The sequence below is a fragment of the Apium graveolens genome, chromosome 9 (genome assembly GCF_009905375.1).
Source record: "Apium graveolens cultivar Ventura chromosome 9, ASM990537v1, whole genome shotgun sequence".
Classification (NCBI taxonomy): domain Eukaryota; kingdom Viridiplantae; phylum Streptophyta; class Magnoliopsida; order Apiales; family Apiaceae; genus Apium; species Apium graveolens.
In genome coordinates this window covers 119,300,489-119,311,483 of record NC_133655.1, presented here as the reverse complement: position 1 = coordinate 119,311,483, position 10,995 = coordinate 119,300,489, and positions in this window count along the sequence as shown.

Below are 10,995 nucleotides of genomic sequence, written 5' to 3'. Positions count from 1 at the left end.
TATCTAATTCTCCTAAGGAGTTAACATAACCACCAATCACAATTCATGAAGAACACTCCAAACTCTGACGTACTTTCATGACATGAAGTAGATAAAATTACAGAAGAGTTTCAATCAAAGCAACGATAGCAGGTTAATACCATTCTTAATCATATGCCTTAAATAGAAGACTTAACTCAAAGGTTCGTCTAGTCCTTTTTGAAACATGGTCCTGGCTTATCTCAAGATAGGACCTCCTAAGATAGATAGCCCGCTCATGGCGATTACACGAATTAAACCTTTACCAACTACTATTACGGTTGGGTATTGCACAGTCATCAGAAGGAATGTCAATCTTCCAAACCATAATACAACCTTCACAGTTTTAACCATCCTCACTGTATTATTTTGGCACAAGCGCCTATAATTATCCTCTTACCTTTAAAGTGTCGGCCACCTCTTTGGCCTTTCCTGATAGTTAAATTTCCTTACAGTCAATTTCATTTTAACCACTTTCATAAATTTTCTACCCTATTTCCGATCACCGCTTGAGTGAAGATGTTTTCCTTAAAATCTGATAAGTAAAAAAAAATCACCATTTTTCCATAAGTTATTGCCTCAGTCTTTAGAGGTTAATCACTGTCATGTCTGACTCTAAATCATAATTTGAACATCTTTTATCTTAAGTCCTAATTGCCCTGAATAATTTCGACCATTACTGGTTCGATCCATACTTTCTCGTGGTTTAACACGTGCCCCACTTGGCAACACTATAATTACGTCATATTTCCTTTATCCACATTTCTATTCTTGAGAATTTTGAATATTACCTTTCTCCTTGTAAAACCTCTAAGGTTATCCTTGAATCGTTCCTCATGTATTCCCTAGATACAGGGCATATCAAAATACCATATACTAATACTAGAATCATTGTCTATATACTTTTGAAAAAAAAATTCTCCACTGATTCTTTAAAGGTTGTTATTACCTTAATCCTTTCCAATTCATACTGTCAAATTTCATACTATCCCTATTAAGGGTGAAATGCCAACCTTTATGCATTCCCCTAGGATTCATTTTAAGTTACCGATGTTCTATCCTTAATTCCACCTTTGAAAAGGTACATGCATCCATCCATGGATAAACCAAGTCATATATCCTTGATAGATTATCTTCTTCATCATTCCCACCTCGATAGTCTATACCTAACTTCATAATAGCATCCTTATTCAAATTGAGGTCAATCCATATGGCCTCCAAAAGATAACAATGGTCATCCGCTTTTCTTTCCTGATTTGGTAATGATAACATGGATGTTCTGGAAGATATTGGTCATGTTCAACGTGAACTTCTTCTTAATAATTCCTTATTTACTTTTGTTGTTTATCTCAATAGTCACCTCAATGTTGGGATACCTCTCATACCTGGCGTCTCCCTTTCTGAGTATCGAGCCACCGGTCTTACATTTCACATTATTGAAGGTCACTTCCTTCATCCAATTTTCCTACTTTCTTACTTTCTTGTCTCCTTAGTCTATCCGCGTCTTATTATTTATCCTTCGAACTATCTAAAGGTTTCCTTGAATCCTCCCAACTTAAAGGGGATAAAATGTACATAACTCGTATGCCTTCAACCATCAACTTTAACTCATGGTGAATCACCCTCATCCTGACGATTACATACTTTTCTATGTCTATTGCTACGAGTCTTTAGGGTTTCCTCATACCCAACTCCCTTATCATTCCTCAAACTCTCTTGCCTTTATATTCCTTTCTCTTATCGTTATTTCATGAACCAACACAACATAAGCATTGATTTCAAACATCCCGTCATTCTGGATTCGTGTCTTCAGAATGAATCTTGATAACTTTTACAACTTAGATTCATAATTCATCATACTCGTCTGCCTTTGTTCTGGCTCTTAAGCTTTTACACTATCTCCATAACCTTGGGAAGTACTTTCCTGAAAATAATTGACTGAACTTAAATCAGTTTATTATAATCTCTTGCTCCGTGCCTTCCTTGGCCTTTCACCAGCGGGTGGTCTCTCTCTTAGGAGGGTAAGTGACAAAACAGTCTTTTGTGGTTCGTCAATCATTTAGAATCTCAAATGATTCATCTATTTCCTTTAGCCAGGCTCTTGCCTCGACTGGGTCAGCTTGTTCCTTGGAACTCTGAGAGCTTAGCGACTTAAAGGTCATGAAAGAATTTCCCACCGCACTGTCTCCTCAGGGTGGTGGTTGGGGATAATAGTCTAAGTTCTCTTTAGACAGGTCCATGAATTGCCGTATAGGGGTACCATCTCGGGTCTCCTTTCCTTACTCGACTTTTGTTTCCTCAGTCTAAATATTTCTTCCTACTCCCCATAATTGGGGTCATCTTACATAATTTAAATCCTCATTTTCCATTTCATCATGTTATGGGTTCCTTTTTGTCTTGGTGGCAACCTCCCTGACTATCACGTTCAGGGTTTGCTCTAACTTTTATTCCTCAAACTAGCTTTCATCTAAGATTTCATCTTTAAGCTCTTAAACATTTGGAACCCAAATTCTATAGGAATACCTCATTATTCCCTTATCATCTCTCTCGGTATTAATCTCATATCTATTTGTTGGCTCTCTGCCTTCATTCATCACTTTTACTGGCACAATATGTTCTTTTCCAATAATTCGGGCTGTATTGCTATCTCAAAAAGCTTTTCGGTACCGGCTCCGGTTACCTTCACTACTATTTCCATTTTCTCAAAATCTCTTATAAACTTTCTCAAAGACATTATCATCTAGAGTCTCTCCTTTTTACTAAGGGCATCAGCCACCACATTGGCTTTCCCCGAATGATAAAGAATCTCATAATCGTAATCCTTGATTAGCTCTAACCACCTCATTTGGCTCATGTTGAGCTCTTTCTACGTAAGAATGTACTAGAGCTCCTATGGTTTGTGAATCTCACACTTCTCTCCATACAGGTAGTGCCTCAAATCTTTAGGGCAAAACTATTTCCACGAGCCCAAGCTCATGGGTGGGGATATCGAATTTTAAATTCCCTTAATTGTCTTGACGCAGACGCGATTATCTTGCTGTGCTATATAAGAAGCACCCTAATTCCTTATGCGAAGCGTCACTTACAAATCACAAAATCTCCTTTTTCCCTCCGGTAACGCCAACATAGGGGCCGTCACCAACCTTTGCTTCAGTTCTTAAAAGCTGTTCTCGCATTTCTCTGTCTATTTGAACTTCTCAGTCTTATGAGTAAGCCGCGTTAAAGGGGCTACTATCTTTACAAACTTGAACGAACCTCTGGTAGTGACCGACCAATCCTACCTCTGGTAGTCGACCTAACCATGGTCATCAATTCATCAGTGGTCCTTTATTCATTCTTGCCAGGATCCTCCATGGGATCCTTCTCAGCAACTATCCCTTCTAGGACAACATCCTCAACCGCTACATTCTCAATATCAACATCATCCGGTCCTGCATTAGGACACTCTATCGGATCCACAATCCGATCTCCAATTAGTAATAAAACATCATCGCGCTGTTGCTCCTCAACCTCAGGGTTCGGAGTCCCGCTACCATATACGATAACGAACTACGCTCCTATCATGATATTTATAAGGGTTCCCAAAAGGGTTTTAACTGTCAGTGCTACGTTAAGTAGCCCGACTATGAACTTGGCAAGAGTTCTTATTATCTTAGTGAACTTATTATCTTAACGTCACATCATCTCTGAGGTTTATAACGCTTAGCTCTGATACCATTTCTGTAACACCCCCAGATCCGGGGTCGGGGATCCGGGTTGTCACGGTCTTTCTTTCCACAATATCACTTCACTTAATTAATAATAAATAACCTCATGCTGTGACCCCACACTAACACACACCACAACTCGTTATAGTTTCAGAGATGAAATTGAAATAAGTACAAGTCTTTGAATCCACAATTTAAAAGTTATTATAACCCAAAATGATTACTTGATAAATTTACAGTTAATTGCCATTATCTGCCACAAGTTATAATTATACATAATTGATTCTCAAAAGTAGATGGTCTGATCTACAATAGATCTACCTCTGCAGCTATAGCAGCTACAACATCAACGGGAAGACGCGGGACGCTTCCCACGCGCTTGCGCTGGGTCTGCTGGAGTCTGGCCATCTCTCCTAACTGTTGTTGTGTGATGAAGAAATAAAGCAAGAGTGAGCCTTACAGCTCGCAAGATAATACATAGTGATAACAATAATATAAGTATCTAAATGGATACTTACTAGAATCTTTATCGTAAGTAAGGTAATTACTTACTGGATATAAGTTTTAAAAGAAGATGAAGTTACCAATTACTTCACTATACTTATACCATTTATAAAGCTACTTGAACTACCATTGTTCAAAGTATAATGAGCTTTCAACAGTTCATCACCTAGATGAGACTACAAGACCAGATTTGAATAGATTAAATCTTTAAAATATCATCAAAATAAAATGAAGTTACGAGATACTTCATTTGATGCAAACATCATTTTGAAAACTTGACCCTGCCAACACTCAACAATCGCCCAACCGTAGCCTTTCTATCGAAGTGCTCTGGGTAGTGTTGCAGAAATATCCAATTGGATGATGAACTCATTACGGGAGTTTGCCGCGCCAGGAAGACCACTTACGATGATCAGTCGTAGTAGTGCAACCCCACCATTTTCTACATGTAGAGGAGAACCTGTCGGATTTACTTGTCAACCGAACACTGAACTCCTAAGGAATGGACCGCCTTAGCGGAACTTCCAGGCCATTTGGGCCAATATAGTAAGGCTGGGTCGGCGCTACTCGGCCACTTACGCCACTCCTAGTTCAGATGAAATCCATGACTCTGAAACGTAAAGCTCGTTCCCCCTTTCCCCAAGTAGAAACTTGTTGATACGGCTCCACCAAGAAGTCGTATCTAGTTGGAAAGGAGAACTCACCGATATTTCCCAGGCGATGCCTGTTAATGGATTAACTTGTTCCAAGAATTTTACTTCCCGAGTGTTGGGTAAGTAATCGATTCATTTATCAAAACAGCAACATTGTTGCGAATATAAAACACACCACAGAGCCGGATCCCTCAGGTTTTGAGCGAGTATTTAAATCCCCTTCGAAAGGAGGATCTTAAATATAAAAATGAGTTTTGGGATCCGCTCTAACTTTTAAAAATCATTTTGAAGACTCGCAAAACATTTTTAAGAATGTTTGGAGTGATGCTGATTTAACAAGGTAAATGAGTCCCAATATATTAGAAAATATCTGAATATTATTATTTAAATAATATTCCCATAAAGAATAATCTTTATAAAAATAATTGAAGTAGAAGTTTTAAAACTTATACTTGAAATGAATATTAAATAACCAAAGATATACCTATACGAAAGTACTATCTTTATTTAAATAATCAAAAGTGAGTTTGATTATCGACACCTTATTCTTTAATAAAATAAAGAATATATCTCAGCAAATAATCGGAGTCATAGATCCTCAAATGAATATTCAAATAATATTCAATAAATAAAATAAGCTGAGTCATAAGCCCTCGAATGAATATTCGAAATAATATTCAATAAATAAATAAGCTGAGTCATAAGCCCTCGAATGAATATTATAAATAATATTCATTAAATAAAATAAAGGAGTCATACATCCTCAAATGAATATCCAAGTAATATTCAATAAATAATATAAAGGAGTCATAAGTCCTCGAATGAATATTCAACATAATATTCATTAATAAAATAAAGTTATCGAATAAACCTTATTCGATTAATAGTTTTGAAAACTATAACCATATATATATATATAAATATATATATATAAAATCTACTCGGGATCCTCGACTCCCGGGTTTTAGAAAATATTTTCACCTTTGGGTCCCTATACTAAGGGTATATGCAAATTACCGCTATCCTCTAGCATAGGTATTATCAACTGAATCAACAGATATATATAGCCAGAATACGAAACGGGCATGCATATATACCATATAACATGCTACAATATATCGCAAGAATTTGCTATAACAAATATGCATTTAACGTAAGATCATGCATATACACCAATACATCACAACAACAGTTATAACGGATAGAAACTTGCCTGAGCGACTTGGGGGTTACGAATGGCTCTGGACGAGTCTGGTAACCTATAAGCAACAAGTAAGTTGGAGTTAAACCAAAGTCACTTGTAAATCTATACTTTAACTAACTTAGACTCTAACGCTTGTTTTGCGCTTACTAATTCTCTTAAGTCACTCGGGTACCCTCGGCTCCACCATTTTTAATAATTTAACCTTTACGAGTTTTAAGGCGATTCCTTCGCGGGTGTCTTACCAACTGCCTAACACACTTACCATAAATGTTTCATACATTAAAGAACCCTTTTTGGTCTTTAACCTATGTTTCAAAGTAAGGCGAGGGAAAAAGTTTCGTTCGCGAAACGCCGTTACTTGAAACGGTCGTTTCTCCTAAACCGTGCATCGGAATCGAACGAACTACATATCAAAACGAAGCTCGTAACATGAGCTATCTAGAAATGGCAATGGTCAACATCTAGCAGGGGGTTCTCGGGTCCTAATGTTATGCACAAAAACAGTCTAAAGAAAATCGGACGTTACGACGGCTATGTTTACGCGATTTCCCAATTTAAAACCATTCAAAACCATCCCAAATCAACCTCAAATACAACATACAACCAACATCCATCCTTATCACATCATAACAACCCCAACCAATTCAATTTAATCAATCATACTTATGCCTAAACTTAACTTTAATCATACTTAAGTTCTTTTAATCAAAACCACAACATTTACCATTCCATTTCACTACCATTTCAAATCCCAAACTCTAAATCACCACAACAAGCTACAATATCATCCTACTAATTAAAATCATCTTATAATACATAGGGATCTAGGTTTTGGAGATGGTATACCTTCCTTGAAGTGGTGGGAGGAGCTAGGAAGCCTTAAGAAGCTTTGAGAAGTCTTAGGAAAGCTTGGATCTTCAAGAAAAACAAGAAAACTTCAAGTTAAAAAAACTTGAAAACACTATTCATAGTCTTCTTCTTTGATTAAATGAAGAAGATTGAGAAGGAATTAATGGCTTAAACTCATGATATAGCCCTAACTAAGCATGAAGATGGTTAGGGAATTATCTTACCAATTTAGGAAGCTTAGATCTTTGATTTTGAATTTTTCTTGCCTTTTGAATAGTGAAAAGCCGTGAGCAATGAAGAACTAATGCCTTGGTTCTTTTTGATTTTTGATGAAGAATGAATTTACTTGGCTTGGTTGCTTGGTTTTTGTATTTGCTTTAGTCAATTACCTTCTTGCCCTTGAATTTGTGTGGTTCTCATTCAACCACACCTCCTTCCTTCCCTTGTCATGCTTGTGTCATCCTCATGATGTCATCCTCCCTTCCTTGTCCTCTTTCTATTGGTTGGATGACATCATTCCCACTAATCCCTTTGATTAACTTCCTAATCGTTTGCCTAATGACCGCTGATCTGTTATACGGTTCGCTTAACTTTCGTTTTCGTTTATCGTTTGAGGGATCATACCCGGGATCTTATTACTTAGGTTCCCTTAACCTTTCTCAATACATTATATTCCTTTTTATGATCCTCTATTATAATCCTTTAATTTAAATCCTTTTATCCTGTTACCTTATACTCAATTCTTTCCGTATCTATTGGATTTCCGGGAAAAATCAAAGTGTTCGGAATTAGATTCTGACGATCTTTACATACACTTATATACCATATAGAGTACTAATAAAATCTCAGAATATCCATAACAGAACCCCTACATAGTGTGGCATGAAAAGTTTTCTCATTCAGCAAAAACACTATTCACAAGGGTTTCAAAAATTTCCAAAAATTGGGGTTATTACATATACCTTCGTGCTTTTGGTGAATATTTAGTTCTTGAAAGGTTAGGGGTTTGATTGTATGTGTTCTTAGCTTTGATTTACACTATAGAACGTTGAGTTTCATGTACAGACGAATGATTTCGATATTTGGCCGGAGTTAATGTCGGTTTTGATCGGAGAAATTGATGGGAGGGTTATTCTGTGATGTTGTTGTCGGAATTAGATTGCCAAAACAATTTAGAACTGATCCCAGCTTAAAAACGAACCAAACGGTTCCGTTTTTGGCCTGAAAACGGCTGGCCAGAAGTTACTCCGGTGGCCGAATTCTGGGCAAAATCCGGCGTGTTCTTCAAGACCCGAATTTTGACCCGTTTGACCCGTTCAGATTACCCGGTTTTGATCTGAATTGTCAGAGTTTGATTTCTGACAAATGTTTCCGGAAATTATTTTATTGTTGTTAGGTCACACACACTGTAGAGGGGGTGAATACAGTGTAAAATACAATCAAATCGAACTTTTAATATTTCAAGTAACAGAAAACAAACTTTATTGAAACAATAAACTCTGTTACAGTATGGAACTGTTACCTCTCAGTGATGAACAAATATCACGAGAGCTGCTAGGGTTTCAATGAATAATTTCTTCGAATATGATAACACTTCTAGTGTAAACCCTATGTCTGTGTTTATATACTACACAGTTACAAGATAATCGCTAATTGATATGGAATATAATTCTGCTTCCTAAAATATATCAATCAGATATCTTTTCTTCCAAGTATTCCATTCTTCACGGAACTCCTTCTTCATGCATATCTCTTCTTATGTTTATCTCGATCTTCTTTCCTTTAATCAGCTACTATCCTTATCTGAACATACTCCAGCACTTAAGTTCTGATATCCATCTTCTGATGATTATCTCCTGATAATATAAGTACTGATATCCTTAAGTCCTGACTTCCAGTAAGTACTGATTTATCATGTTTAAGTAAGATCTGAAAACTAAATATAAATCATATTAGCCATGACATTATCAAATATATCTAACAATCTCCCCCAACTTGTAAATTAGCATAATATACAAGCTTAACAGATATTTGATGATGTCAAAAACATTAAGTACAAGTGCATGAGAATTAGACTAGATAACTACAACTTACAGTCCTTAAAGCTTTACCAATTTTTAACTTCTGATAAAAACTTCAGTCTGTACAAATATCAGAATTTAAGCAGTTGTAGATCTTGACTTGGCTTCATTTTCTGATCTCTCTGATGTCAGGAGTTGTTCTGAGATAGTTCTTCAACAAACATCTCTCAGCATATCTAAGTTCATCAATCATTCTCCTTTTAGCATCTTTAAGCTCTGCATTATCTTCACCAATTTGAAAAATTGCAGCCCTGAGATCATTAATCTTTGCTTTTCTTATATCCTGATCCAGTCTGATCAAATAAGCTTTATCAGACTCAAGATTGAATTCCACAGCCCTGTAACCCAGAAAAGTATTTATAATTTTAGCAGTGTTGGGCTTCATTTCAACTATATCACCCTTGTCATCTCTGTACTTTGGAACATATGTGTTGTCAGACTTAACATAATAAAGTCTTTTCTGTCTCTGAATCTGATCCTTCAAATAGTTTGCAGCACTTCCTGTCAATCTGTCATTCACTTGAAGTAAGAATAGTACATGCTCCAGTTCTTCAAAATACTTCAATGGAATGACATTTTGCCTTATATGATAAACCCTACCATCTGTCATAAAGTACAACAAGATGTATTCTTTCAAGTAGGTATGGTAAACCATTTGTACAGCTTCCAGTTGATTCAATCTCTCAGGAGTTGCTCCAATACCTGGTTCACTCAAGGAAGTTGGATCATTGGTAGTGTTCTGTATTCTTCTTTCATCAGCACTTCCCAATCCAGTTTTATCTCTTTCTTCCTTTCCAGTAACTACTCTTGCTTCAAAACCACTTGCAGCAGTCTTCAGAGGTTGAGTCTGTTTTGCTTTAGTGAATCCTGGTAGGAGTTTCTTTGGTCTATCTTCTGATATCAAGTTAACTTGAGCTATGTCAGAGGTTACTTGCTTCTTTGGAATATCAGAACTTACTGTCTCTTGACTCTGAACAACTTGAGCCATGTCAGAGGTTGTTTTAAGAATTTTTCTTGAAGTCAGAGCAAGATCATCCTTTTTATCAGTGATTTCTTCATTCTCAGGAGGCACATAAACCTTGATAGGTTCACCAACCTTTTCTTTACCCTTGGATCTTGGATCTATCTGCGGTTGTGATTTAGCCAATGTTGCTTCAGTATATGTCCTTTCTTTTATCACAATGCCTTTGAGTTTTGGCAGTGTCTTTTTACCAGAAGCTTCAGATTTAGATGTGACTTTTTCTGATTTAAGTCTGACTTCTTCTTCTATTAAACTCTCCAAGTCCATTCCTGGATTTTCCTGAAGAAATAACTGTCTTGATATTTCTTCATCAAGATCTAAAAGTTCATCAGAACTTATCCTTTTACCAGCATCAGAACTTGTCCTGTGACTTGTGATTTCAGCTTTTCTTGATGAGAAACCTCTACCTTGACTATGACCTCTACCCATTCCAGGGTTTCCTTGATCATCCTTTTCATCATCCTTCCCTTTCAGTGTCTTGTCAGTCTTGCATTTGGACTTAATTACTTTCTCCTCCTTTTTGGCATCAGCATGTAGTAGAAGAGAGACAAGCAATTCCACTGAGGCTTGGATTTCAGTAAGTTGAGATTGCTGAGCAGCTTGATTTTTCATAATATCATCAATCTGAGCTTGTTGTGTTTCTTGAGTCTTCTCAATATAAGAAATCCTTTCAAAGGTAGGTTGGAAGAACTTTTTCTTATCAATCTTGTGAACTTATTCTTGCTTCATTAGTTCTTCCCTTAAGAGATGTAACTCTGCATGAGTATTTGAATGAAGACTTTGTAAATGTTTAGTACTCAATACAGTGACTCTAAGCTGTGTTTTGAAATCATCAGTATTTAACAGCTCATCAGCTTTTGTCAATTGCTCAGCCAGATTCTGTGTAGAAGGAGCACAGGTGACTGAGTTCCATTCCTTAGTCCACTCCTGTCCTGCAGGAGTTTCATTCCAAGGTACC